The sequence below is a fragment of the Rattus norvegicus genome, chromosome 11, assembly GCF_021556685.1.
Source record: "Rattus norvegicus strain SHRSP/BbbUtx chromosome 11, alternate assembly SHRSP_T2T, whole genome shotgun sequence".
Taxonomy (NCBI): domain Eukaryota; kingdom Metazoa; phylum Chordata; class Mammalia; order Rodentia; family Muridae; genus Rattus; species Rattus norvegicus.
The window spans coordinates 27,388,154-27,415,361 of NC_141544.1; the positions used below are offsets into that span (position 1 = coordinate 27,388,154).

Genomic DNA, 27,208 nt, shown 5'->3' on the forward strand with positions numbered 1-27,208 from the left:
ACACCTACTGTTGACTTTATTTACTGCAGTAAAACCAATCAATAGGCCCCATGAATCCAAGAATATTTGTAAAATATTGCTATTCCTCTTACCTTTTATTCTACTGTGTAGCATCATAATTTGTCTAATCTGAAGCAAATTGTACACCTAAATTTTCCTTTTTATAATCAATGAAATTTTCAAACACATATACTATGTATCTAAATAACATTGACCCCATCCCTCTCTCCAACTCCTCCTGCCCTCCTGGAATTCATCTTCTTCAAGTCAGTTCCTATTTATTTATTTTAAGCTCACTGAACCCAATTTTTGCTACCCCTATCTTCGTGGTTGTGTGGTCATCACTGACACATGAACAGTCCACCAACAGCTAACACCTGAGAAAGGTAATTAACTCTCCCTTCCCCAGCAACTTCACGTACCTTCTCTGTTAGACGAGGCCTGGAATGCACTTTCTGCATGCTTGCTCCAATTAAGAAGTGGCTTAATCATGTGCAAATAACCATAGCTACTATAAGTCCCCATTTGTTAAAAGCTACGCCATCTCCAGATGACAATTCACATTCTATAGCATTCTACCTCATTCTCTGGGTCTTCCGAACCTTCTTCTTCTTCAGTGACCATGGCTGAGCCTCAGAGGGATCAGAGTGGACAGTTGATAGAAATGCCTCATTTATACCTGATATTAAAGATTAAGTCTTGTTTGTTGTTTTACGGTGATTTAATATTCTTGGTCAGTTTTATAAAATAATTGAATGAAGTCCTGCACAGCTCTAATTAGTCTCACCCAATGGTAACAATGCATATAATTATAACATAATATCACAACTAAGTTGATAATTAACTAGATCCAATATGTAGATACTATTACCTATGTTTTCTTTATTCCAGTGTATGTGCATGCACTGTATTAATATATATATATATTTATCAATCTATGTGTGTAATGAGATATGTTTATTATAGAATGCTACAGTAAAAAACATCAAGTAGTTCCCTCCACTTAAGTGTATTATCTACCTTCAGCTCTTCTACTCAAATAGTCTCCTTGCAGGCATTTATGCTTCTAGAATTCTATCCCCTCATACATCTTTTACAATAGATTCATGAAGTTCATGTCAGATTACCTAACACCTCTAGGCAGCTACCAGGCAAACAGAATACCTAAACCTTTGACGTACTCTGAATTCATTCTTTAGAAACTTTATGTTTTATCAAACTAAAAATGAGGCCACAAAATACTATGTCTTTGCCACATAGACAAGAAATAAATACCACTCCTTTTCTCTTAAGATACTACTTACCTATGTATTTTGGTAAACTTCTTAATAGCTTATCTCCAAATCATTTTTATTTTTAAAAATAGTAAACCAAAGCGATTGCAAGCTCTAGCTTCCCACATTTAGATAATATAGTCATTTCATTGGATCCAGAGTAAAAATCTAATAAGACAGGTCTGTGCATTATTGTTGTATCATATTATGTATCTCTAGAATTCCATGATAATTACCTATTTATTTTATAATCAACACTAGATTATTATTAAATTATACATTGGCTGCCATAGAATATCACATAATTCTGTTTAACATTCAACTACTACTTGAATTCTATTGACTCCTCATTTTTTTCTCACAATAACTATTGTTTTGATAGTTAAGTGTATATTTTACTATAGATCTGTGTAAAATATTTCCACCACCGAATAGAGTTTTTAGATACAACAGTGAGAATGATTTGCAAATTATTGGAATGTATATGCTACTTCACATACATCTTACTATGCATGAATGGAAACACATACAATATAAGTATGATCTACAAGACATCATGTTGATTTGTTTACATCTAGAGTCAGTTGACTTTAATATTATTTTGAACCTCTTTCAATGAGCTAAAATTATTAAAAGAAAAAAATTGATGTTTTGTTCAAGAAATTCAAACACAAAATACATTGAGTCCTGTCTGAGATTTGTAGTTTGGACACCTATTCGGTAGATGACTCATGAAACTCTTTTGCCTATATTCTATGATTGACTTTCCTTAAAAGATATGTAGCCAGACTGGTCTCCCAGTGGAAGGATAAGGACATCAACCCACCCATAAAACCTTTGACCAAGAATTTATCCTGCCTACAAGAAATGCAAAGACAAGAATGGAGCAGGGAGAGACTGAGGGGCTGGGCCAACCTGAGATATTCTGGAGCCCCCCCCTACTTCCCAAGGATGCCTGTTCTCATTCTTTCTGCTGACCCTCAGGGATTCAGTCCTTTATGCCCCACCCAGCCTTAGACACTGGATCACCAACCAGGCAGTATACACTGGCTGATATGAGGCCCTCAACACATACACAGCAGAAGACCGCCAGGTCTGGGTTCAGTCAGAGAACCCAACCCTCAAGAGACTGGAGGCCCCAGGGAGTGGGGAGATCTGGTGGGAGAGGGTGGGGGGAAGGTGCGAACATTCTCATGGAGATAGGGGGTTCAGAGTGGGGGGGGTATAGGGATGTAGAACAGTCAGTCAGAGGGTGAACCACGAGGGAGATAAAATCTGGAGTATAAAAAGAAAGATTAAATAAAATTTTTAAAAAATGCCAGAGGACATTCTCCAACATCAAGAAAATAAACTGATGATGATGGAATTGCAAGATTAAGCAATAAATAAATAAATAAATAAATAAATAAATAAATAAATAAATAAAACCAAAAATGTTGTGTGTGCCTATATGCATGTTTTATTATGTTTTACGTGAACACACGCTGCTAGATATTTGTATATGTATATTATAGAGGCACACACATAATATTTGTCTGTTTATGTACAACACCATATTTCTCATGACACTTCTGACAGGTACAAATTGTAAGAATTATAAATTATTCATACTGAAATCATATTAAAGATACACTAAAAGTTTTAAAAGAATATCATGAACCATCATCTTTCCATCGTGGAGTGGTAGCATTTAATAAATTCTGTTGATCATTTCATAGTGCATCCCCAAATACAGTTGTAGTAATAAGACTGATTATTCTAAATTCTCATATCCTCAAGAAATCCCAAATATCTATCCTTGCTTTGCCCACTCTTCATTTACATATTAGTTTCCAATTTTGAGTTTCAAACTTTAACTGCATAGATTGAGATGTAAACTTATACGCTCAGCTCGATAGCTCATCAGAACTATAAGAACTATATTCCAGGAAGAAGGTATAGTATTGAGATGTTCAGTCAAATAATAATTTTCTCTTTCTGATGACTGTTTTCCAATGACTAAATTCTGTGTATTACATAATCAATAATTCATGACTTAATAACATCAGGTTGGTGTTCAAATGTCATCATCAAAAGGACATTTCATCTCTTCAAATAAAAGGCCTGTAATCTTTATTCTGCTAACCTCCTCAATTTCACAGCACATTGTACATTAGCAACAGTGTGCCATTATTTTTTTATTAGATATTTTCTTTACCTACATTTCAAATGTTATCCCCCTTCCCAATTTCCCCTCTGGAGTCTCCCTCTCCCTTCTCCCCTCCCCCTGCCTCTGTGAGAGTGTTCCTCCACCCACCCACCCACTTCCTCCCATCTCCTCTCCCTGACAATCTTCTACAGGGGGGCATTGAGCCTTCACAGGGCCAAGGGTCACTTCTCTCACTGATGCCCAATAAGGCCATCCTCTGCTACATATGTAGCTAGAACCATAGGTCCCTCCATGTGTACTTTTTGGTTGGTGGTTTAGTCTCTGGGAGCTCTGGGGGGTCCGGTTGGTTGATATTATTGTTCTTCCTGTGGAGTTGAAAACCCCTTTAGCTACTTCAGTCCTTTATCTAACTCCTCCATTAGGGGCTCTGTTCTCAGTTCAATGGTTGGCTGTGAGCACCTGCCTCTGTATTTGTCAGGCTCTGGCAGAGCCTCTCAGGAGACAGCTATGTCAGATTCCTGTCAGCATGCACATCTTGGCATCAGAATATTGTCTAGGTTTGGTATGCCATCATTTAGCTTCGTATTTTGTTCTATAACTCACAGAAAACAATCTTTATGATATTTATCACCATTCCAACTGGTCTTTGAAAGAGAGGTTTCATGTGGATGACATCTAATCAATTTGTTTGATGGTGAAATTCCAACATACCATCTCTGCCTCATCACAAGGTAAACTCAATTACTCTCCTCACAACACAGGGGAAGGATGTAGCCTTAAGTTCAGATGAATTCAGTCAGGTTAGCTGAATGTTCCTTAACAATGTTTGACTATTTTTCATTTCTTACAGAAAACAGTTACATAAGCAACTCCAAAGAAAGTACTCATGACTTCTTCCTATAGTTGAGTCTAAAAATAAGGTTTGCTTTGGAAGTATTTACATGAAAAATCTGACACTTTGCTAGAAAATTTACAAGAATGATCCGTACAGAAATTGACCATTTTACCACCAAACCGAGTGTTATAAAATGAAACTTGTGAAATCACACCATCTGGGTAAAACTGGCGATTTATATTAATTCCATCCAGGACATAAATGTACTTTTTGCCCCCTTCATGTCTAGATCTACAGCTGTTCCCTAGCAAAGGAAATTACTTCATCTGTGGCCTCCTGCCTGCTGCTAAGCTTTTTATCTCCTACAGGCTCCATTAACTCATAGAAGATACAATTGTTTTGCCTTGGAAATTATAAACACAACTCTAGTTAACAATGCTTGTGGCTCAGTGACTAATTTGGTCACCTATCTTTAGTTAAAGGAACATGTTTATAGATGGTGTTTATATCTCAACAACTTAATCAAAGAGCTGTTTGGGTAGAATGGGTGTGACTGATAATGGTTCTTTATGTCAGTTATCCTTCTGTATTCACCTATGCCCACAGCACACTATATTCTAGGAAGAGAAGCCATGCATTGTGTAAAAGTGTTACCGTCCTATTTTTCTAGGGTTCACAGAGCTCTGATAATTTGTTATATATAGAAATGAAAGTCTGTGTTTGCCTTTCGATTCTGGAATCAATCATCAAAAACAACATACAATTTGATGATTTTAAATATCACAGACTTCAATCCATGGATGAAGGCAATGGCTTAAGAGGAAAATTTTCAATTGAAACAGGAACTATATACATTTATGTTTATATTTTAAGTGTAAATGTTGGGTTGGGGATTTAGCTCAGCGGTAGTGCGCTTGCCGAGCAAGCACAAGGTCCTGGGTTCGGTCCTCGGCTCCGAAAACAAAATGCAAAAGAAAAAAAAAGATTTAAGTGTAAGTGTTTTGAAAAAACAGGTATTATGTCTTTCTATAACTGACATCTAATTCAGACATCATTTTCTCCCCTTCCACCCTCTTTTCCCTCTTTTCATACTCTTGTATTGGTTCTAATAAAGGATTGGTTTTCAAAAAAAGAAAGAAAGAGAGAGAGAGAGAGAAAGAAAGAAGGAAAGAAAGAAAGAAAGAAAGAAAGAAAGAAAGAAAGAAAGAAAGAGAGAGAGAAAGAAAGAAAGAAAGAACAGGGAATATTAAAGAGAGAATTTTTCCCTTTAATCTTTCTCTGCTTCACTGATTAGTTGGTTTGATAAGAAAAATTTACAGAAAGTTGTTTCAAATGCTTCTAAGGACATACTAGGAAAATTCTTTTTTTTTTTTTTTTTTGGTTCTTTTTTTCGGAGCTGGGGACCGAACCCAGGGCCTTGCGCTTCCTAGGTAAGCGCTCTACCACTGAGCTAAATCCCCAGCCCCAGAAAATTCTTACCCTGCTCTTTCTACATCATTCATTTTTATCCATGAATAAACTGAAGGACATTAACTTGCCCAAGGTCAGGTTCTGTGAAAAAGCCAGTGCTAGATCAAACCACACAAGTACTACCGTGAGTATTGGAGAGATGTTGAAAATTAGAACCCTTCTGCAAGCAAAAATTATTGCAAACATTTCGAGTACCCACATTTTCTCAAAAGAAATAATATATCTTATTCTTTCTTTCATAGTCAATGTTTATTTTGATCTTTAATGAGAAAAACATACCAGACATGGTAGTTTTGGCCTATAATGTCAGTATGTGGGAAGCAGGGGCATTGAAAACATTTCCAAAAAGAATATGACATTGTCATCAAGTTTATATAAGTAAAATATCATTATCAACATGTGTATAAACAAAATTCTATATCTTGTTCAAAGCCATCAAATGAGCTTTGCAAATGCACTAATATTGTCATGTATTTGCAAATACTCTCTATTCCTAATAATTTTCCTATCTGGTTTTGAAAATAAAATAACAATACCACTTCATAATATTATGTAATCACTCAACTTATAACATCATTTCACAGAGCAGGTCCAACTTCTTGTCATTCTCAGGAGAATTTGAATACATGAATAACTTAGTCTTACATATTTGCCAAATTTTCTATATTTTATTCCAGTGTGGAAACTCACAAAGAATATCAAAATATTGCAGGCTTGAAATTATCTCAAAGGATAAAAGATGCATGGTTAACATCACTTAACTCTCAGATTTTTTAATATATTTGACTATATTAGAAAACTTCTAGCACAACCACTTCAAACTTTCTTAAAAGCAATAATCTTTGAATTTCCTTTGAGAAATAATGGCCTGAATTGAAAAAACCCATTTAGCAAATATCTCCTCTCCTTTATTCTACATTTCCTACTCCTATATATTTTAAAGCTATTATATTCTTTTCAGACATTTTCAAAGAAGATATAATAAAATGATTCTGGGTATTTGTGTATTATAGTTCTGCAGAAGCACTGAGACCATCCTCATTAAATATGACACGGCAGATAGCCCTACTGAATCAATTCACCTGTGTCAACATGACTTAATAGTTTTAACAGGAAAAGTTTTGCTTAGGAGTGGTAAAACTGTAACACAGTAAATATCTGTGTGCTTCACTGGAGGCAATTCCAACGCAACAATCCACAAGGATAGCATTCTGATTGTTCAGCTGGGTAAATGGTCAAGTTTCAGTAAATAATAGTTCTAGGTCCATAATCTTTGTCCTGTTTTGTCCACCAATATTTTTTCTGTCTTTTTATATAGTTTTTTTTTACTGGATGTTTTTTATTTACATTTCAAATGTTATTCCCTTTTCGGTTCATAACCCCCCTATCCTATCCCCTCTCCCCTTCTTCTATGAGGGTGCCTCCTATCCACCCACCCCTTCCTGTCTCCCTCCCCAACATTCCCCTACACCAAGGGGGTGGGAGCATCAAGTTTTTGCAGGACCAAGGGCTTCTCCTCCCATTGGTGGTCAACAATGCCATCCTCTGCTACATGTGCGGCTACAGTCATGGTTCTGTCCATGTATACTCTTTGGATGGTGGTTTAGTCCCTGGAAGCTCTGGTTGGTTGATATTGTTGTTCTTGTGGGGTTGCAATTCCCTTCAACTTCTTCAATCCTTTCTCTAACTCCTAGAGACCCCGTTCTCAGTTCAATGGTTGGCTCCGAGCATCTGCCTCTATATTTGTCAGGCTCTGGCAGAGCCTCTCAGCAGACAGCTATATCAGGCTCCTCTCAGCGAGCACTTCTTGGCATCAGCAATAGTGTCTGGGTTTGGTGAATGTTTGTGTGTGGGCTGGATCCCCAGCTGGGGGCAGTCTCTGGCCATTCCTTCAGTCTCGGCTCTAAACTTCATTTCCATATTTCCTTCAATGACTGATGTGGAAGCTCGACAATGACAAAAGTGTATCTCACTTGAAGAACACACTTTATACCCTCAAGTCCTGGTACCCAGCTACCAACATGCTGGTGTCTACCTACTCTGCTTCCTATGTGATTCTGATTCTCTCCCATGATGCTTTCTCTGTTAGTGCAATCAGTTGTATACCTTTTAGCTCAACATTTCTGACTAATTCAACAGAGTAGGATTGTCTCTCTTTATAAAATAGGGAAATCTTCACAGACGATGTGCTAATGCTCTTCACCAATGACCAAAGATCTTCAGTTTTGAACCCATTTTATTTAAAAAAAAATCATAACATGCATTTCACTGTATTAAATGTACTTGTAGGAGGTCTAGCTGATTATCTTTGCTAGCTTATAAATGAACGACACAAATGCTGGGTATCTGTATTAAAGCTCAGTGTATCATAATGTCTCTAAAGGATAATATACTTTGAGAGACAAAGCATGTATTGGGTGCCATGACAATTAATGCAAAATAAAATAGAGGTTAAGAGTGACCCAAAATATCCTTAGACTGTGAAAGATTTGGAGGAGTTCCCTAAGGAATGGAAATTCCTGATCTCATTTAAAGACTTAGATCTTGCTTGTGCCTAAAAAAATATTACAAACAAACAAAAAAGGATAACAAGGTTGCAGTTCCCAAGAGTTTAAACACAAAGAACAAAGCCCTGTTCTATGGGAAAAAATTACATTATAGAGTATGGACATAAACATATTTAGGGCAGTTATAGAATTTTTTTGATGCCCGTGCATAAAAGGGAATGATAACTCATGAGCTAATTAATACTGAACTTTAATAAATATTCAGGGAAATGTTGTAAAAAAGAAAGTGCAGACTAGCTGATCAGATATGGTAAAATATTTTAATTACTGATTACTTTCAAAAACCTTCATTGACCTTCCTATGTTTCAGTTAACTCGTGAATTTTAGTCCTGCAACCTCAGATTATGAGGAAGCACACGACTGAGTTATACCTTGTGCCTTTCAGCGCCATAACAAACACTGAAGTCACTGCAAATTATACGACAAGAAACTCAGTCAATACTTCATTTGCTGCTTCACAGCTGTTGAGGAAGCCGCTCCACAGGAAACAGAAGTCCACCTTAGCATTTCCTCAACACTCACAGAGGAAACTCTGACTGGGATTAGAAGTCTTCAACACAGTATGATCTATCACAGTTAAGTTTGTTTTTTAATTCAGTTTTCTACATTCCTCAAATGGAATTATAAGACAAAGCTCTTGGAATTAAAACCATAACATACCCACTAGGAAATTTTAGGTAATTCTCCTTCTATTAATGGATATGGAAAGCTTTGAAAAACTGAGGTTAGAGGGAGGTAAACTCTCAATATTATAATCTATCCCTGTTGTTGAGACAACCAATATTAAGAGCAGACTCTTGAGCCCATTCTGCACAGCACAGAAAATACTTGGACTTCTTCCTTTGAGTGATGGCTGAAAACAATTTAGAGAATTTGCATGAATTGTGAAGAATTTGATCTTAATGTAAATTTTTGAAGCCATTTGAGCTAAGGAAAAAGTGTGTAATAAAAATGATTCAAGGTGAAATGCAAAAATTAGAACAACATTGTTTTTCAACAAATGGGAAAGCATGCCTAACAAATACATTTTTGATAAGTAAATACACACTAGTCTTTTTTTAAAAAATCAATATTACATATATGAAGATTTTTTCCAAGATCTTCCACTATAGCTAGGATTCCATCAATAGTTTGAAGCTAGGCATCTGTGACAGTGAAGTAATTATGTCTACCTGTTCAGAAGTTTAAGAGGCGTTTCTGCAACCAGCCAATGATACTACTGCATTTTTAGACTAAAGCAATGATCAGAATATGAAGTATGCCTTAGGTTTGAGGATTTCATACATTTAAGGGCATCTAGTCTCTAGAATCTATAAAATTTCAGTCAATCTTTAGAATCTATAAAATCATGATCTGAAAGCCAATATGAATTTTTTAGCAGAGAAAACATGTAAATATTCGATAATAACTGGTATAGCATTAAGAATTAAAATGGATCGTAAATATAACTGGTTGTCTGGTGCTCAGTGTCTGGATTTGTGTTTCCTTATTTTTTTTTGTCTTATTCAAAGAATCGGGGGAGAAATGTGCATGTAAAATTCAAAGCAGCAAGAAAAGTACTTAAGAACAAAGTATTAGTTAAAAACATTTGATGTCAAGAGTGAGGGAGAACTAAGTGTGCTAGGACTCAATGCCTATCATCACTTCGGGGGAGATAGACACCTTTTACAGGATAGTAGAGAAGAGAGAGTGGTTGCTTACAGCAACAGTGGAGATCGTTCTTGGCTTTGACTGACAGACTTGGACTATGCAAGCTTTGGCTTTACTGCTCATCACCATGATAAATATGATTTTATTTATATGTATGTCTAATTATGCACAGAGAGACAGTAGTAAGTAGAAGATTCTCACTGAAATTTCTCTCAGATTTATGCATTCTGACCATGCCGCCAAAACCAAGTTATGGACGATCAGATCAGCCCAGGCTTCTTAACTTCAGGATGTATTTTTGGATATTTTTGAGGGTATTATCATCGTTTGCTACGATGAGTTACTTGTTCCAGTTACTTGTATTGCCTGGTGTTTGTGGAAAATTCAGGTTACTAAAGGTTCCTAGATGTGTTGTTAGGAAATTGGCATGTGTGTATGTTAGAGGGTCGGGTGAGGGACCCCAGAAACCAAGCACACTATTTGGACAAGGTATGCAAATAAACAAAGACAAATAGAACCCCAGGTTGTCCAGGCACTGTCTATGCTGGCTTGCTTCAAATGGAATGAATGTGTCCACGTTTTCATCTTCATAATATAATACAAGGAAATGTTTTGACATGAATGACAGTTATGTGCCCAGAACATTTAATTTATGGGTAAACATTAAAATTGAAAATATGCATAAATCATTTTGGTAGAAATAGAATTTGGAAACAAAATAATTTTTAAATGAATTAGGCTCAGTAATGACCTGCAGATATTGAAGGCTAAAGTCTTCCTAGACCTCGAGTATATCAAATTATGCAGTGTGGGTACTTATAAGAACATTTTAGAAATACCGCACTTCACATTTAGAAAGGCCTTCATCTGACTTTACTTTGATTCACTCAATACTTTGCTTTTCATTAACAAATTATCTAGATGCTCCTCCTGATTCTCAGACAACTGCATTTTTTAGTGTTAACATTCTGTTTCTCTAAATTATGTAGTGTCCAAGGTAGACTGCTCTAAAAACAATTCCAAATAGAACATTAGTCAAGCAAAATAAAAATGTACCGTCTCTGAAGACTGTTTTATCTACAGCCGTTAACACAGACCTACCCCAACAGGGAAACTAGCTTTTCTATTCAACCTTCTTCCATCCTCACACTTGATGTGTACCTTAAGGTCTAAATCCAGAAATAAAGCAAAATCACATTGTCCACAGTCCAGACAATGGGAAGTAGATTGGAGATTGAAAAATTACATGTTCACTTCATGTAGACCCAGCCTAGTAACCTCACAAGGTACCCCCTAGTCACCATATTCTCCTACTTTCTACCTCCTGCCTTATCACTTCAGACAACCCAGTACAATCTGTCTTCCAAGGGGAAGCAAAATGGGATCTTAGAGCAACTGACAGGCAATCTTCAGAGCCACCTTTCAAGCTCTTTTCATTGCTGACCTCTTATTAGTTCAATTAGTATCATCTCCCAATGCTTTATCTGTCCTTAAAATAGGAAAAAGGAAAGTTTTTCCTCTGAGATTTGTTATATGGATTCAATAATCAATAATATGGAAACTACTTGAAAGAAGTTCTGGAACAGTAAATATTTAATAATAAGTGTCTATTTACTCTGATTATATTTTGATAATAAAATTAGACCCACCCCAAGCTGCCCTCCAAGCTTACCACCTTCTTAAATAATAAGAAAAAATTAAAATACAAAACAAACATTACGTTGTTTTATACTTTTTGATTATATATAAACTATATTGTGTGCACAGATTAAAAAATGTTAGTTCATATTTTCTTTTATTGTTACTAGTCTTATTAATTTACTTAATTAGAAATTATTTTATATTCATTATCTAGTTGAATTATCCCAAGTCATTAACACACATTAGGCCAAGGCAGTATCTTAACAAATCAGCTAGCGTGACTTAAAGAAACAGAAGAAACTCTTAATGCCACGACCTCACCCATAATGCATCTATTCCACCAGCTCAGCCTTCTGCTGATGGTTCCTCATGGATTTTCACGCTTACATTCATGGGCTCCCACAGAGCGCATCTTCTTTAATGTTTGGCTAAGTACTTAAGAAAAGGACTTTCCTAAAAAAAAAAGCCTACTGTCTTAAGGTCCTTTTGTACACTTACTAGTATCAATAGAGCATTTGTATCTTATATATACAAATACTTTATACACATCCATACAGTATTCTGTAGATTGTTCAAATATTTTATAAAATTCCTGTGGCATGATCCTAGGCAATATATTTTCTTATTTTCTCTTGCTTTAGCATAACAAAAGAAAATACTACACGACCTCATTGTCCTCGTAGAATCTCTGAACAAGTGCAAAGAAGATACATCCCACTAAGGAATGGAGGAAGAGGCAAGGACCTTACACAGTCAGAGATGATGGAATCGGTGGTACAAGTTCAATCTACAGGAAGCAATAGATCACAGGGCAAAGTGGCCAGAGGGGGACACTGAAATGAGTTACACAAACCAGCAGTAGAAGTCCATGTAATCAAGTAACCAGGCAACAGGCTCGAAATTAAGGGGAAGGGAACCCCCAGGAAATGCCTTCTCTTTTGTGGTTGTTTTAGGGTCAATGGTTTTTATTTGGTTTTGTTTTGTGTTTTGTTTTGTTGGGTTCTTTGTTTGTTTTTAGATTGAAGGAGCCAGTTAATGCTTAAACCAATGAAGCTTCTCACGCAGCAACTAATTTAACCCCTTCTACAGACAAGCGATGGTAGTTTCTCATGGTATGTTCCACAGGAAAGAACTTGAGGCAATAATTGTAGGAGATATTAATTTGGGAAAGCGCAGAGGAGGTCAGGAAGGATGCAAATAAAATAGAGCAGAAGTGGTAAAAACTGAAGAAGAATGGGCTTTTGGTTGGAGACTAGTCTCTCCCTAACTCCAGGAAGAAACCTCAGAATCCTGAGTCATCACAAAATTAGTAAGAGCCTTCTGGCATCTCATATTAGCAGGCTATGGCTAAGGCCGAGCCACTGGAGAGAGGGCAGGTTGGGATGCATGTCTGCGGGACTGATTTGGTTAAGATGCTACAAGAGGCAGGTGTGAGCTTTTTGCAGCATGGAGAACACCTGTGCCGAAGGTGCACAGACTCATAATATAGCTTACTGAAACATGGCCAAGAGCTATTTTAGGAAGCATGTTCCTAAGACGAGTGCTTTATCTGGCAATAAGAAAATACATTAACCAAGATCCATTTTCTAACCACTTAATAAAGAAATGGAAGAAGGAAAGTCTCAAAGTTTTCAGAGCCACTTAGGAAGGGTTGGGAAGCACATCTCAGAACCATTATGACAATATTTCAGAAAAGTAATCAGGACTTAAGTTGCTTTCTACTCATTATATTTTATTTCCAATATCTGGCAGTTCTAGTATCCCTGAAATAGAACTCTAATCTCTTCTCTGTTTGGTTCGCATGTGAACACATCATCATTCACAATTCCACCAAGAAACTTGTCCTAAGCCATTGGCACCAATGCTAAACATTACTCAAGGTAAGGCCATAAAATTTTCTTGCATACAGGCAGTGATTTCTTCCCTCCATTGAAATAATCATTTTTACCACTGTAATTCACATAGAACGAAGCAAAGGCACATATATAAGAGACACAATTAGCAACGATCTGCAGATGAGCTTTTTTATCACACACCATTTGTTTCAAGAATCCATTCAAACATTTTCTGTGCAGAAACATATTCTTCATTTACCGAGATTTTAAAGCTAAGGTGAAAAATGAGCTATTCTATTCATTTAGTAATATAACTGAGCATAAGCATAAAGCAAAAGCATTTTCAAGATCAAGATTTAAGGTACAAAAGTGGTTTTCTTAATATTCTACTATTCATATGTAAAAGATCCATAAAGGAAAAAGTTAAGCTTTTCTTTGTATTCCATTGTAGCTTGTCATTCAGGGAAGCTCCTTTAGTAAACACTCTGTTCACATTCATTCAGTGAACAGAAATGTGTCTACAGATGGCTCCTGCACGTTCTTTCTTAACTTGTCTTATTCAAGTGAGTATCTTGCTTGTACCATAAGAGTCAGATACCAAGGCATTGACAAGAATCTATCTACCTAGTAAAGTAAAATCTATGGAAAGTCCAGGAGACTAGGCAATATTTCTGGGAACTAGAATTATGCTATCGTTTCAGGGAGTTACTCTTCTGAGAGATGGCCTCCTTAATGGAATCTGCATCGATGCTAGTATATATTTCTCCCTTTAAGGTTCCATAAACCACAATTGGTTGGGTGAGGAGAATCTTTCTACCCCACAATTGTAACCTCCCAAGTACTACACTAGTATCGCAAGGCAAAAGAGAAGTAGTTTCGTATTAACAGACTGTTCCTTTCCTCACAGTGGGTGTGCTGTTATCTCTCTGCTATGACTAAATACTGACAGGAAATAACTCAAGGACTAAATGTATATTTTGGATCACAGTTTGAAAGAATACAGTCTATTGTGTATGGAAGGGATGTTGGATAAATGGAGGGGGTGGGTACCAAGTAAAATGTGGGATCTGTTGAATATACATTGTTTCATTTCACTTCATTTCCTTTCAAAAAGTATTTGAAGACACATTATTTCGTTCCATTGGATATATCTATACAATAGCAAGATTCTTTCTTCCCTTTCATTAGAATGAATGTTCAATAATTTGAAATTATTAGCTATTCAATCATTTAAGCTTCCTTTTAATCATTCCTGGGATATAACTAAAGAAGTCCTATCAATAACAATGAAGATACTGTTTCTTTCTTCTGAGGAACATTTATTCATTCAAAATTTGTATTAAATAAGTTGAGTATTTCTTCCAAAGAAGGAATAATGAAATATGAACTTTTAAAAATTTCTTTCCTTGAAGATTCAAGTTCAATTTAATTATTCAAAATACAATACAACCAAAGAAAAGGAAAATTTTTACAATGATACCTCTCCTCACATACAAGTTCCAGTGATCAATTATGAATAATACAGATATTCTGTCATAATCTCAGAATTAATGTGACTTTAAGGTCAAAAGTTCTTTAAATCTTATTTTGATTTTCTTAATATGTATTCAGAAGAATTAATTCATTTACTTCAATGAAGAAGAAGTAATGGGTCCTTTATTAGGCAAATTGTTGGGGGGGGTTCTGATGATTTCGTCAGGAACCTGTTTACTGACACTGAAGACCCTTCCCCAAATTGTTTTTTGATCTATCAATAAAGATGCCAGTGGTCAATGGTGGGACAGAAAGAAAGAGGCAGGACTTCCAGGTCCCACAGGCTAGGAGAGAGGAAGAGAAGAGATACTGGAGGAGACAAAACTGACTTGGTGGTGAAGGGTGGAACTTCCAAAATGGACCCGGAAAGGGAAAGGGGCCTGTGGGCCTCACAGCAGGTAACTAACTGAGCAACCAAGTTGAAGGTAGATTTAGAGCTGTTGAGCTAGGTGTAAAGGTAAGGGCATGGGACCCCAGAAGACTTAGAAGAACCCCACCACAGAGCCAATAAGTCAGTTTCCCAGATTCCAGGAAAGCAAGAGGCTCCCAGCACCCAACAGGGATGAGATTAGATGAAATGCCAACAAACAGGAGGGAGAATTTGTAGAGACCACATCCAGCGGTTAGGCAAGGTCCCCAGTTGGGGCATGCGGCCACCCACCCTTCTCAAAATTTTAACCAGTATTGCTCCTGTCTAAAGGAAATACATGGAGTTGAGACTGAAGAAAAGGCCATCCAGAGACAGCCACACATGGGGATCCATCCTACATAGAGACACTCAATCCAGTCACTATTGTGGATGCCAAGAATTTCTTGTTGACAGGAGCCTGATAGATAGCTGTCTCCTGAGATGCTCTGCCAGAACCTGACAAAGACAGAGAAGAATGCTTGCATCCAACCATTGGACTGAGAACAGGGTTCCCAATAGAGGAGTTAGAGAAAGGACTGAAGGAGCTGAAGGGGTTTTCAACCCCATAAGAACAACAACAATATCAACCAACTAGATTGTCTCCCCACCCCCAGAGCTCCCAGGGACTAAACCACCAACCAAAGTCTACATATGCAGCTAGATTCAGAATGTGGGTGCATATGTAGCAGAGGATGGCCTTGTTGGATATCAATGGAAGGAGAGGCCCTTGGTCCTGTGAAGGTTTGATGCCCCAATATCAAAGAATACCAGGGTGGGTTGACGGTATGGAGTGGGTGGATGGGTTGAAGAGCACCTTCACAGAAGCAGGGGGAGGGGGATAGGATAGTCTGTTTCTGGAGGGGAAGCCAGGCAGTGGAATAACATTTGAAATGTAAATAAATAAAATATCCAATAAAAGTAAATAAAATTATCAAATAAAATAAAATAATAAAATAACGAAATAAACAAGTAAAAAGAAAACTGAGCTAATGTGTGTGTGTCTTTTGTCTAATGTGTGGATCTGAGATAGCTCTTGGGCGGGTACATGCATACAACTTTCCAAGAACTTGAAGTGGTGTAGAGAAAACTATATGTCACAGGGAATTAAACAACTCTCACTGTAATTCATCCAATTAAATGTCTAAGATATAGGGCTGGGGATTTAGCTCAGTGGTAGAGCGCTTGCCTAGGAAGCGCAAGGCCCTGGGTTCGGTCCCCAGCTCCGAAAAAAAAAAAAAAAAAAAAGAACCAAAAAAAAAATGTCTAAGATACTATGTATATTACTGTTTCCCAATTATTTAGACAAACATGAAAAGAACAATAGTATTTTAAATTAGAAACAACTAAAATGCTACTAGTCGATGTGACAACTAAGGAACTGGGTTTTAATAATTAATTCTCAGATAGTTGCATATTAGATGGTTGATCTTTGCCGTCAAATTGCCTAGATCTGGAACTAACTAAAAGGCAAGTTTCTGGCTTATCTGGAAGGATTCCTTTTGTTGGTTTGTTTGGGGTGAATAGTCACACCCCAAAAGAATATAGCATCTTTTGTCCTCAGCCCAGTTGCGAGGAGATGTAAAGATTGAAACACTGCTTTTTCTTACTTCCTTTCATTCTCGTTGGCACACTCATCTACCTGTGATGCTGCCACTCCTCAGTGAAGGCTGAAAACTGTGTCTTTAGAACCCCAGTGAGGATGGAGAGTAGTGGTTCTCCAGGAATGCCCCAGGCCCTAAGCACAATATTAGGACAGCCAAGACATTCAGTCTTTTAAGCTGAAAATAACCAGACTCTCAAGGGTCTCTAATATAAGATAATCATTGTTGGACTACCCAGAATTTATAGTGTAAAGCCATGTTGATAAATTTACTTTTACTACGTATTTTTAACCGAAGAAGTTATACATGCCATGATTAATTTTCTTATGAAATATTATATTGTCTTATATTCGATATTTATTTATAATCATTAAGTATTTGAATAGTTAAAGCTATATGCAATTTAGCAATATTTAATGCTATATTTATTTGCAAAGGAACAATAGAATTCCCTTGAATTGGTAATTTTTAGAAGAAAGTACCCAATTCTAATTTTCACAACTATTATCTCTATTATGTTTTGTAGTATTTCCATTATCAACCTTTATAGAATCTCTGAAAAGCACACCTAAGTAATTTCAGTGTCTAGGAGGAGAGGCCAGAGCCTCTGGTAAGACTGAGGCAACCTAGGCTCCAAAGGGAAAAACATGTTTCAAAAATGCCAAGGAAGAAAACAAACATAAAAACTTTGCAAACACAAACTTAACACAAGTAAGAGTAAAATCACTTAATGAGTATTCAAACCTCTCAGATTAATTTTTCAAGTGACTTCTCAGATATAGTTTTTGGGGAACCTAACTACATTGAAGAAATATGGCTATTATATATAGTAGTGTATAGCTATTTTATACAGTAGTGTATAACTATTATATATAATAGTGTATAACAGTGAATACACGGCATTCCTTGAGTTGTAAATTACATTTTAGTGATATAGTTTTAGAAAAAAGAATAAATTATATAGGACTATTAAACACCAATAGGATAATTGGCATAAATATATATCAAACTATTTGTAAATACAGACAAGATTGCAAAATTGTTAGAAGACAAGGTTTCAGTTACTTATATGCAAAATTGAATGTATCTCTATTCAATGTGAATAATATGCATATAGAAAAGATTATGTGTAGGCCAAAGAATACAATTAATAATCCCTTTAGTTTCTTTAATTTTAAAAATGGACATCAACTCACTAGAACCAAAAATATAATTGAAAATCTGGTTTATTTGAAAGATAATTCTAGTAAATTAAAATCAATATTTTCATAAACTTCACTGAGATAACAATAACTCCGACAGTTTTCTTTGTTTATGCCACTTACATGTAACTTAGATGTGCTAATACATTAGGTTATATTAGAAAATGAAAAGTTAATTTACTGAATTTTATCTTAAAGCAGATGTGACAAGTTATAAGCACAGAACAGGTTATAAGTTCATGCACTCTAAATTTAGAAACTATCCTGAGGCTTGCTTTAAATTTTCATGTCTCTTTCAGTTGGATTTTAGATGCTCTGTTTGCTTGGTGCAAATGTTGGGTGGACTACTTTGAACAGGTCTCCACACTTTGTATTTGTTCTCCAGAGTTGCCATGGCAAAGTTATTTTAATCTCTTACACTTGGAGAAGCTCTGTATCTAAAGCAGGGCTCATCCAGGTCATGTGAGTCCAGAGGGCTCTAGAGAGAACAAGGTTCCTTGCTCATCCTGCCTGTTCGTCACATTGGATACCATATTACTCATACTCCACCATTCAGCACCCCCATTGTCACATGGTATTTTCCAGGGTAACAGTGTTGTATCTAAATAACCATCATTATATTTAACAAAGGTAAAACCCCACTGGATCAGTACATAACTTCATCCTCCATGTCTATCTTCCTTACATCTAAAAATACCTTATTTTCAAAGAACTCCTGGAAAGATAGAAATAAACATAACTTTTTGTTACCATGATCCACTCTACGCCAGCATCTGTTGTCCAAAATATTCATTTAATCTTGAAATTAGAACAAGTCTTTTATGTTGTACAGAGATTATCTATGTAATGGAAGTCTTAAAATCCTTTAAGAATAATTGTGTACTTAAAATCTCATCTTTTAAACAACGTATCTCAGATGATGTGGTTTGTGTTTAGACACCATTGGATCAAATTTTCACTCTCTGTTTAGACTGAAACTAACTTTAAAACGTAATGAGAAACACAGCCTAACAGAATGGCATCCATTCCATGGAATTTAAAGGAAGTTAAGAATTAAAAGGAAAACAAAACAATCTATCAATTGCCCTGTGAAAATATAAACCTCAGTTGGTGTGCAAATTCTCCGATGCTGATGATGTTGATAAGCCAAGCATCAGTAATGCTGAATTACAATAGACAGCGGCATAGAATATTTTTATTAATGGGCTTGTAAATTAGAAACACCTTTGTTCTTATTTTTAAAAAATTGAAAAGGACCCCACATTGTAACATGAGATTGAAAGGACTGAGAGAAAAAAGTGAGCATAATTAAACATATACATGAATTTTACCCTACACTTAAAGAGAAATAAGACGCAAGCGAAGGCAAGGGAGAGTTGCTATATGACCACAGTGGCTTCATCTTTAGATGTGAGAGTTCACCACATGGGCACGGTCACCAGGGTCAGGATGGTACTCTATAGGACACTCTCTCCTGTGCTATGAGCTCTGAGAGGCAGAGCTGCCCAGGTGCACTAAGTAATTTGCTATTTCAATAATACCACACTGAGTATTTTCATTAGACGATTGAAAGAATGAGGAAATGAATGGATCTGGAGGATAGTATTCAATGACAAGATTTTTGAGAATGCCTGGAAAAGGTAGAAGGCAGTTCCTCCTTACAAAAGCAGCGAAGGGAAAAGATAAGTAGGTTATCCAAATTGGTAGCTGGTGGTTGAACATATTGACATCCATTTTCACTATGAAAATAAGATCTATGACTATATATATAGTGAAAGATGGATTTTTGGAAAGGGAATATGAGGTTTGGAATACTTAGAGTTGGAAGGGGGGGATTTACAAGTGGAAAGTAGTAGATTGGCCAGAAGTACTGGAAAATTCTGGCTATGTTCTCTGATCCTATAGTATAGATGAAAGATTAAATGGCAATGGTATTTTGCTAAAAATGTCATGATTAACACAGATTCTATTTCAGTGATTTGTACAGTGTTGGCGTTTGCAATAAAAATAGTTTAGATGTGATTGTTACTGTATACAAGTGACAAGACTGTTGTGACCATCACTCTTGGTCAATGTGAAGAAAACTTGCCTTCATTCAAATCATTATATTTCAAATAATCATCTTTCAGAGTATTTTTCTTTCAAGGCAGAGTACCTTAAAGACATACATAACTCCTGCAGTACGACCATATTACTGCACCACAGTCACAGCTACAGATTCAAGTAGTTGATATATTCTTTGTTTAAATCAAGGTCAATTTCCAGAGAATGAACCCAAGAGTTAAGACTGGAACCCACATATCTTAAATGTGTTCTTTTCATTATTTTTTTCTTCAAGCCTGCGTGTGATGAATCCATGTGGAGGGAAGGTGCTTGAAGATATAATAACCACTGACAAATGTTCAGTGTTCTCTTGCTCTCAGCTTTCATTCCCTATAGGTTACCACTCTGCTTTTCTGAGCATAGTACATTGGAAATAGTGCCTCCCTCTGCACCACGATTCCCACTGTGGCATGACTGACTGATTCTTGGCAACTCTAGAATCAACGTGTAATGAAATATTTATGACGGTAAGCAGCCTATTTGAACAAGTTCACACAAATCTATAAATTGATTTTATTAATGAAGACATATTTTCTTCCTGAATTGTGTCTAGAGAACATGTTAAAATTGCCAAGTATTTGTGCAGTTGATACATTTTCTTATTGTTTGTAAAGGAAATGCCTGGACATTTATATCTTCTATATTTCACTGCTTGAATAACATATATTATATGTAACCATATGTTTGTTTATCCACGACAAAGAAGTAAAGTCCATTATGAAACATTAAGACCCTATATAGAAGATTGCCTCATCTACATTATTTCATTTAAAATAAGACTGTTTGGACATACTCAAGGCAATAGGTGAATAGATGTCTGTTGAATAAGACAATTACTCACTGCTCTAAGTTAGGCACTGATTCAGAGGGGAGAACAAGAGGGGGCACATAGCTTTCCAAACCTCAGAATTAAACTCGGCCCACACAAGAGTAAATAAAACTGGATGAATATGCAATTTCAAAAGACGGCCAAGGAACTCATCAAACAAAAGTAAATGAACATGAACTGCCTTTGTAGGAGAAAAGAATCAGTGCTTCTATGAGGCAAGAAATGGTTAGCATCACACACAAACAAATGGTTACACAGAGGAAGAGGTTGGGGCAGAATGCAGAATATGTAGAATGTCTGAGGAGCAGAACAATACCCATGGTGAAAGGCTAATAGGTTTGTATTTAATCTATGGAAGGTAGGGGAAAACACTTAGATAAAGGCATAGAGGTGAAGAATAAATAAACCATGGTTATAAACACCTGTTATTCTTCATATTGAGAAGATTAGGCCATATTAATACTCTCAATTCTTCATTCACATGGTAATGGAATGAAGCTTAAAAGTTTCACAAAGTTCTATCTGTGGACGTTTTGTTAAACAGAGAGTAGCACCCTTGAGAGGAGCCAGTTTGAATTGAACAGTGTCATAACTTTGAGAGGGGTGCCTTTCATTAGCAGATTGGGATTCCTATCTTTCTCTTTGATAACTGGGTACTAGGAAGTTAGGAACTTTGTCGAAAGTAGCCACAAGGATTTTCTGCCTCACCACATGCTCAGGAAAATGTGTCCGAATATCCTTAACAGGAAATTTCTGACACTGTTGTGCACAGTAAACCAGTCTTCTTCTTAAGTTTAATGCATGCCAGACAAGGTGTTAGGGCAGAATTGGGGAGGATTAGTAATCCAGTGCTCTCTGTATAAAGTATGTCAGACCTGGAGAACTCAAGACAGATTTCTTGTCTGATGATTCTAGATGCTCTACCTCGGGTATCGAGATGTTTAGTACAGCTCACCTAAGCACTCTCGATAATGCCTATCTCATCCCTCCCTCTTAGCTTCTAATGTTTGCGAGACATGCTTTATTAATTTAGGGCTGGCAGAAACATGATTTCAGTTCCAGCCTTTATGTAATCAAAGCTTTCTCCACACCTGAAAGTCTGTGTTCAAAGTTGTCCTGTTTATAATGTTCAAAGTAGTCATGTTAAATCAGGGACTACCAGATATTAATTTGGTTTTTCTTTTCATATATTAGGCCAAGTTTAGAAAGAATTTATTCCCATATGAGGTCTCCTGAGATACTAGAGGCTAGGATCTCAACATATTCTTTTGGAGAATATAGGTCAATCCATAATAATGTAAAAAGGGAGAGTGAAGGGATTGTTGGGGGAAAATACTGAACTAGATTTTGGTAACTATTTGAATTACAAATCATGAGGGGCAATCCCTTAAGGAAGTGAAGACATCACAATAGAAGTGGAGAGATCACAGGATAAAGTTGATGAGAAGACGCCCAGGGAAAGAATGTTTCTAAGGCATACAAAGGAATACATAAGAAAGGTATAAGAAAGAAAGGCTAAGATTAACCTAATACAAAGAGAGGGAAAGTACCTAACAGGCTGAAGCAAAGGACTTGTGAAACACTGTGACATGGTAATAATTAATAAAATCACCAACCCAAGAGAACACATAGAACAACTGATGCTCCAGCCACATATGTAACAGAGGATGGCCTTGTTGGGCACCAATGGGAGGAGAGACCCTGGGTCTTCTGAAGGCTCCATGCCCCAGTAAAGGGAGGTGGGTGAGAGTGGGTGGGTGGGTTTGGGAGCACCCTCACAGAAGCAGGGGAAGTGGAAAACTGGGGAAGGGGATAACATTTGAAATGTAAATAAGAGGTTGGAGAGATGGCTCAGTGGATAAAAGGACTGACTGCTCTTCCAGGGGTCCTGAGCTCAATGCCCAGCACCAGCATGGTGGCTCACAACCATCTGTAATGGGATCTGATGCCCTCTTCTAGTGTGTCTGAAGGCAGCTACAGTGTACTTATAATAAAAAATAAATAAATCTTTTAAAAAATAAAGAAAATACCCAATAAAGGAAAGAACAAAATAATTAATAGAGACCTGCAGAGTGGTACCATAATACCCTGTACTAGGGCCCTCATCCTTTCTTCCCTATTTGTGCCTGGCCACCAGGAGGTGACCATCTTATTTCACTTTATATTCACTGTCATGGTGAGTTGATGGAGCGGAGGCTCAAAGGCAAATGTCTACTAAGCAGCTATCAGGTAAAACTTTAATAAGCAAGCGTCATTTCCTATTTATTAATTGATTATATCAGTTATCTATTTCTGGATAGAGTAATAGAAAACTAACAGAACTGAGAAAATTTTGCTATGTAAAGAAAACCCAGTATTATTTATTTTACTATGAGCTAGAGTAAGCATTGGAGTAAGAGGGCAAGAACTTTAAAGCTATGGGATCAGAAACAGAGTAAGACATAGGAAAGCAAGGCGTACATTCTATTTGGTCTGGAAATAAGGATTCACGCTCATTTATGTGCCAGGCCGTGAGATGGAAGCCTCTCCTAGTTAGATATAATATTAAGTATAATAAAAAACTGAGGTTGGAGGAGTTGACGTACGATGGTGTCTTTTTTGTTTATTTTTTTGAGCATCTGGACAAGGCTGAATCGTGAGGAAGAATGGCAGGGGTAGATAGTATTTCCATGGTTGCCTTCCCTGATTGCTACCCATCACAAGACTGGAGGATTCTGAGATTCACACATAGACATGGGCTCTCTTGTAGTTCATTTAAGAGGAAACAGTGTTGCTGGAATACACTTGTTGCTGTGAGAGAACACTCTAGACTAATATTTATCTACTCTAATAGTTACAATCTAAACATATACTGGAAACTCACTTACATGATGTTTATAGTTTTTAACAAACGGTAAATACTATTTTGTAAATGTTCTAAATCATGCTATTGATATTGTTTTCTCATGTAGTCTAGAATGGCCTTAAACTCAAAATAGCCGAGGCTGACTTTGAACTTCTAATTCTCCTGTTTCCACTTCCTAAATTCTGAAATTACAGGAGTATAAATAAGAAAGTAAGCTGGCATTTTAAAACATCTAATACATGTGAATGTAAAAATTAAATAACTTTAAAATAGATACACTGCAGTCACTTCAACTTACACCATTATCATTCATAGTAATAGTTTTTATATAATTTGATTTAATCTCATTAATATAGTTGATATCTCCATATTCATGGATCAAATGAGAATCACATAAAAACTACCTAGAAATGTCTTAATTTTGATGTATAATAATACAAACTAAATGAGGCACATTACACATATTTTAATTTTACTGGAAAAAGTAAAAATCTAATTTATATTATTGTAAAATTGACACATATTTTTCAATAACAAAATCATTGAACAATTATGTAACAATGTACCTGGATTTGATTTCCTATAGTATTAAAATCTGGTTATATTTAGAAATATGTATGTGTATATACTATATATATATATATACACACACACAATAACAATAAACAAAGAGGACATGACTCTGAAAAACAGAAATGTGTATATGGTAGTACTAGTAGAAAGAAAAGAGGGAAAATATTGTACTTTTATTATAATTTCAAAAGAAAAGATAAATTTTTTCAATTTATAAAATTCCATGAATATTTTATATATAATAAACCTTAAAAAGAACTTATATTTAAAGTAATTTATAACTTTGCAAAAATAAAATATTCTTCATAGCAAAAGTAGAAAATGATCATTCTGATTCTAATACCAATATCAGCAAACAGCATTCTGGATAAGCATGTTATCTTCATAAATTTGAGGTCACCATTTTGGAACAATTTTAAATTAAATTAAGGTAATTTATGTTTTTCATATGTTATGGACGTTGTTCCTAGAAATAAACTTAGAACTTACCATTGTTGCAATTGTAACAACTTAGAAAATCCAAGATAAACTACATAAAATTCAACGTTTGATGCTGATAACTTCTTTAGGGTCAGGCCTGGCCCTAGGGAACTCATGGAACTGTCACTATTGGGCTATTAGTAGAACCATTCTCGTTTTGTCATAACCTGTTTTTTTTCACTATACATGCTTGTTTAAGTATATGTAAGGTGCATCTGTATAAATTGAAACATTATAAAATAACAGGAAACACTAACGATAATTCACATTCTGTAGCTATACTTATAAAAATTTAAGATATATTAGATGTTCTGAGCTTAACAATATATCATTTAACCTTGAGAAACCGCTATATAAATATATGCTTGCCAATAGATAGGCTTCCTAGTACTTTAAAAAATATACAAAGCTTGTTAGGATCAGAAATCACTATGTTTAAGCATATCATCAAAAGATTAAATTATTATCTTTGAACAAAATCTAAAAACCACCTAGGTTAGTGTTTAGCAGTAAAAAAACAATAGCTTGCCATCAAAGAGTTGTTATGCATGTATTCAAAGGATTGTTAAAGCGGTGCTTCTCAAATATTCATGTGCTGGAAAATCACCTGGGGATGTGTTAACAGAGAGGGCTGGAGTGCAGCCGGAGACTCTAAATGTCTACCAGCCTTGAAAATAAAGCAGCATCTGCTGGTTTAAATAGATTTCTTTTTTCCTTAGATTAGTTTCTGGGAAATGTGGTTTCTTCAGTTATTTAAGATAAAATTTTTATTTAAAGAATCAAGCTAAGTGAATGACATTATCAAAGCCACTCTCAAGCCAAATCTGATACATGAAAGGAAACATTAAAAATGATACATTTTATCAACTATTATGAAATCTGTTGCATCATAATCAAAAGGAAGAATGTATATAATTATAGAAAGAGACCCATATTTCTGTCTACTTTAAAGAAGAGAACAGAATCATAGTTGATCCCAAAGTACTACCAATATAACCATTTTCTGCTTGGGCACTTGACTTTCTCCTCTCTTCAGAAGAAAACCAAATGAGTAAAAAGTCAGTGCTAATGACAGAGAGGCAGTTTTGCCAGCATCAAGCCGGAGCCCTTACAGGCTCATCTATGCGTATTCCCTAACTGCACTTCAGGGAGGACAAAGAGTAATCTTAGGAAATCAGGTTCGTGTTACTGATTTAGTGGATAAATTGCTGAACACCTGAAAACCAAATTTGGAAGAAGATGCTAGAGTTGGTAAAATTCTCTGTCTTCCTTTTTCTAGAATGCAGTAAGGCTTCATGTCCCCTGCTGAGGTGGACAGAAATACCTCCTGCACAACTGCCGGGCTGTCAGTGCTTCAGGTAGATGTATTTTATAGGAGATATAACAGGTCTTCCCCCTCCCCCAAATTAACTTTGCTGGATGCAGGCAGGCAATGGATCTCAATGCTGTAGGACCACGCCATTAAGTTGATTCACCTCAGATTGCTTTTCAAAGCTGTCAGGATCTGGGGTTAGTGATTTGTTTACCTCCAGAGAGCAGGAAATGACTGAATGAAAGATAAGTTTCTAAAAGGCAAAATCAATATTGATTGATGAAAAATCACTTTCAAGACATTTTTGGAGGGGTGTGGGATTGGAATAGACAAACATAAATGTTTCAAACGCTGTATCAAGCTTGTATGAAATTTTTTCAATGCAAAAACAACAGACTGTATATATTTCTCCTCATTCAGTTATAAGGTTAAAAAATTACAAAAAAAAGATTTTAAAGTATAAGAAAATACAGATCACTAAAGCCTCTGTTTCTTCAATGGTATTCCCAAGACTTGGGACACACAAACACACACAGACACACACCCTCCACACATAGACATATATATATATTCTCAGAATACTGAAATATTATGTAATGTAATGTAGTACCAAGATTATTTCATTACTTGTTTCTAATTTATAGATATACGTAAATAATCTCCAAAACCTCTGTTTTTTTCCTGAAAGGAATCATTACTATTATATTGGACTTTATATTATAATATTTCATAGCCATTATATAAATAGGAAATAATATGTTAATTTTCTTACAGCAACTGCTTAATTTCTCTCTGTGAGGATTTTGCTGCAGTTTTGTTTCAAGCATCAGAGAGCTTACTTTCCTGTGAAAGAATAGAAAGTTTACAAAATAGAGTAAAACCTGAAGCCTATCATTTTT

General features: G+C 35.9%; 1 protein-coding gene across 7 annotated transcripts in view; it reads right to left on the reverse strand.

Annotated features, from left to right (window-relative positions):
* The window catches only part of Robo2 (roundabout guidance receptor 2), a 1,571,587-nt gene that overhangs the window by 1,248,252 nt on the left and 296,127 nt on the right, over positions 1 to 27,208 (reverse strand). The window lies entirely within an intron of this gene.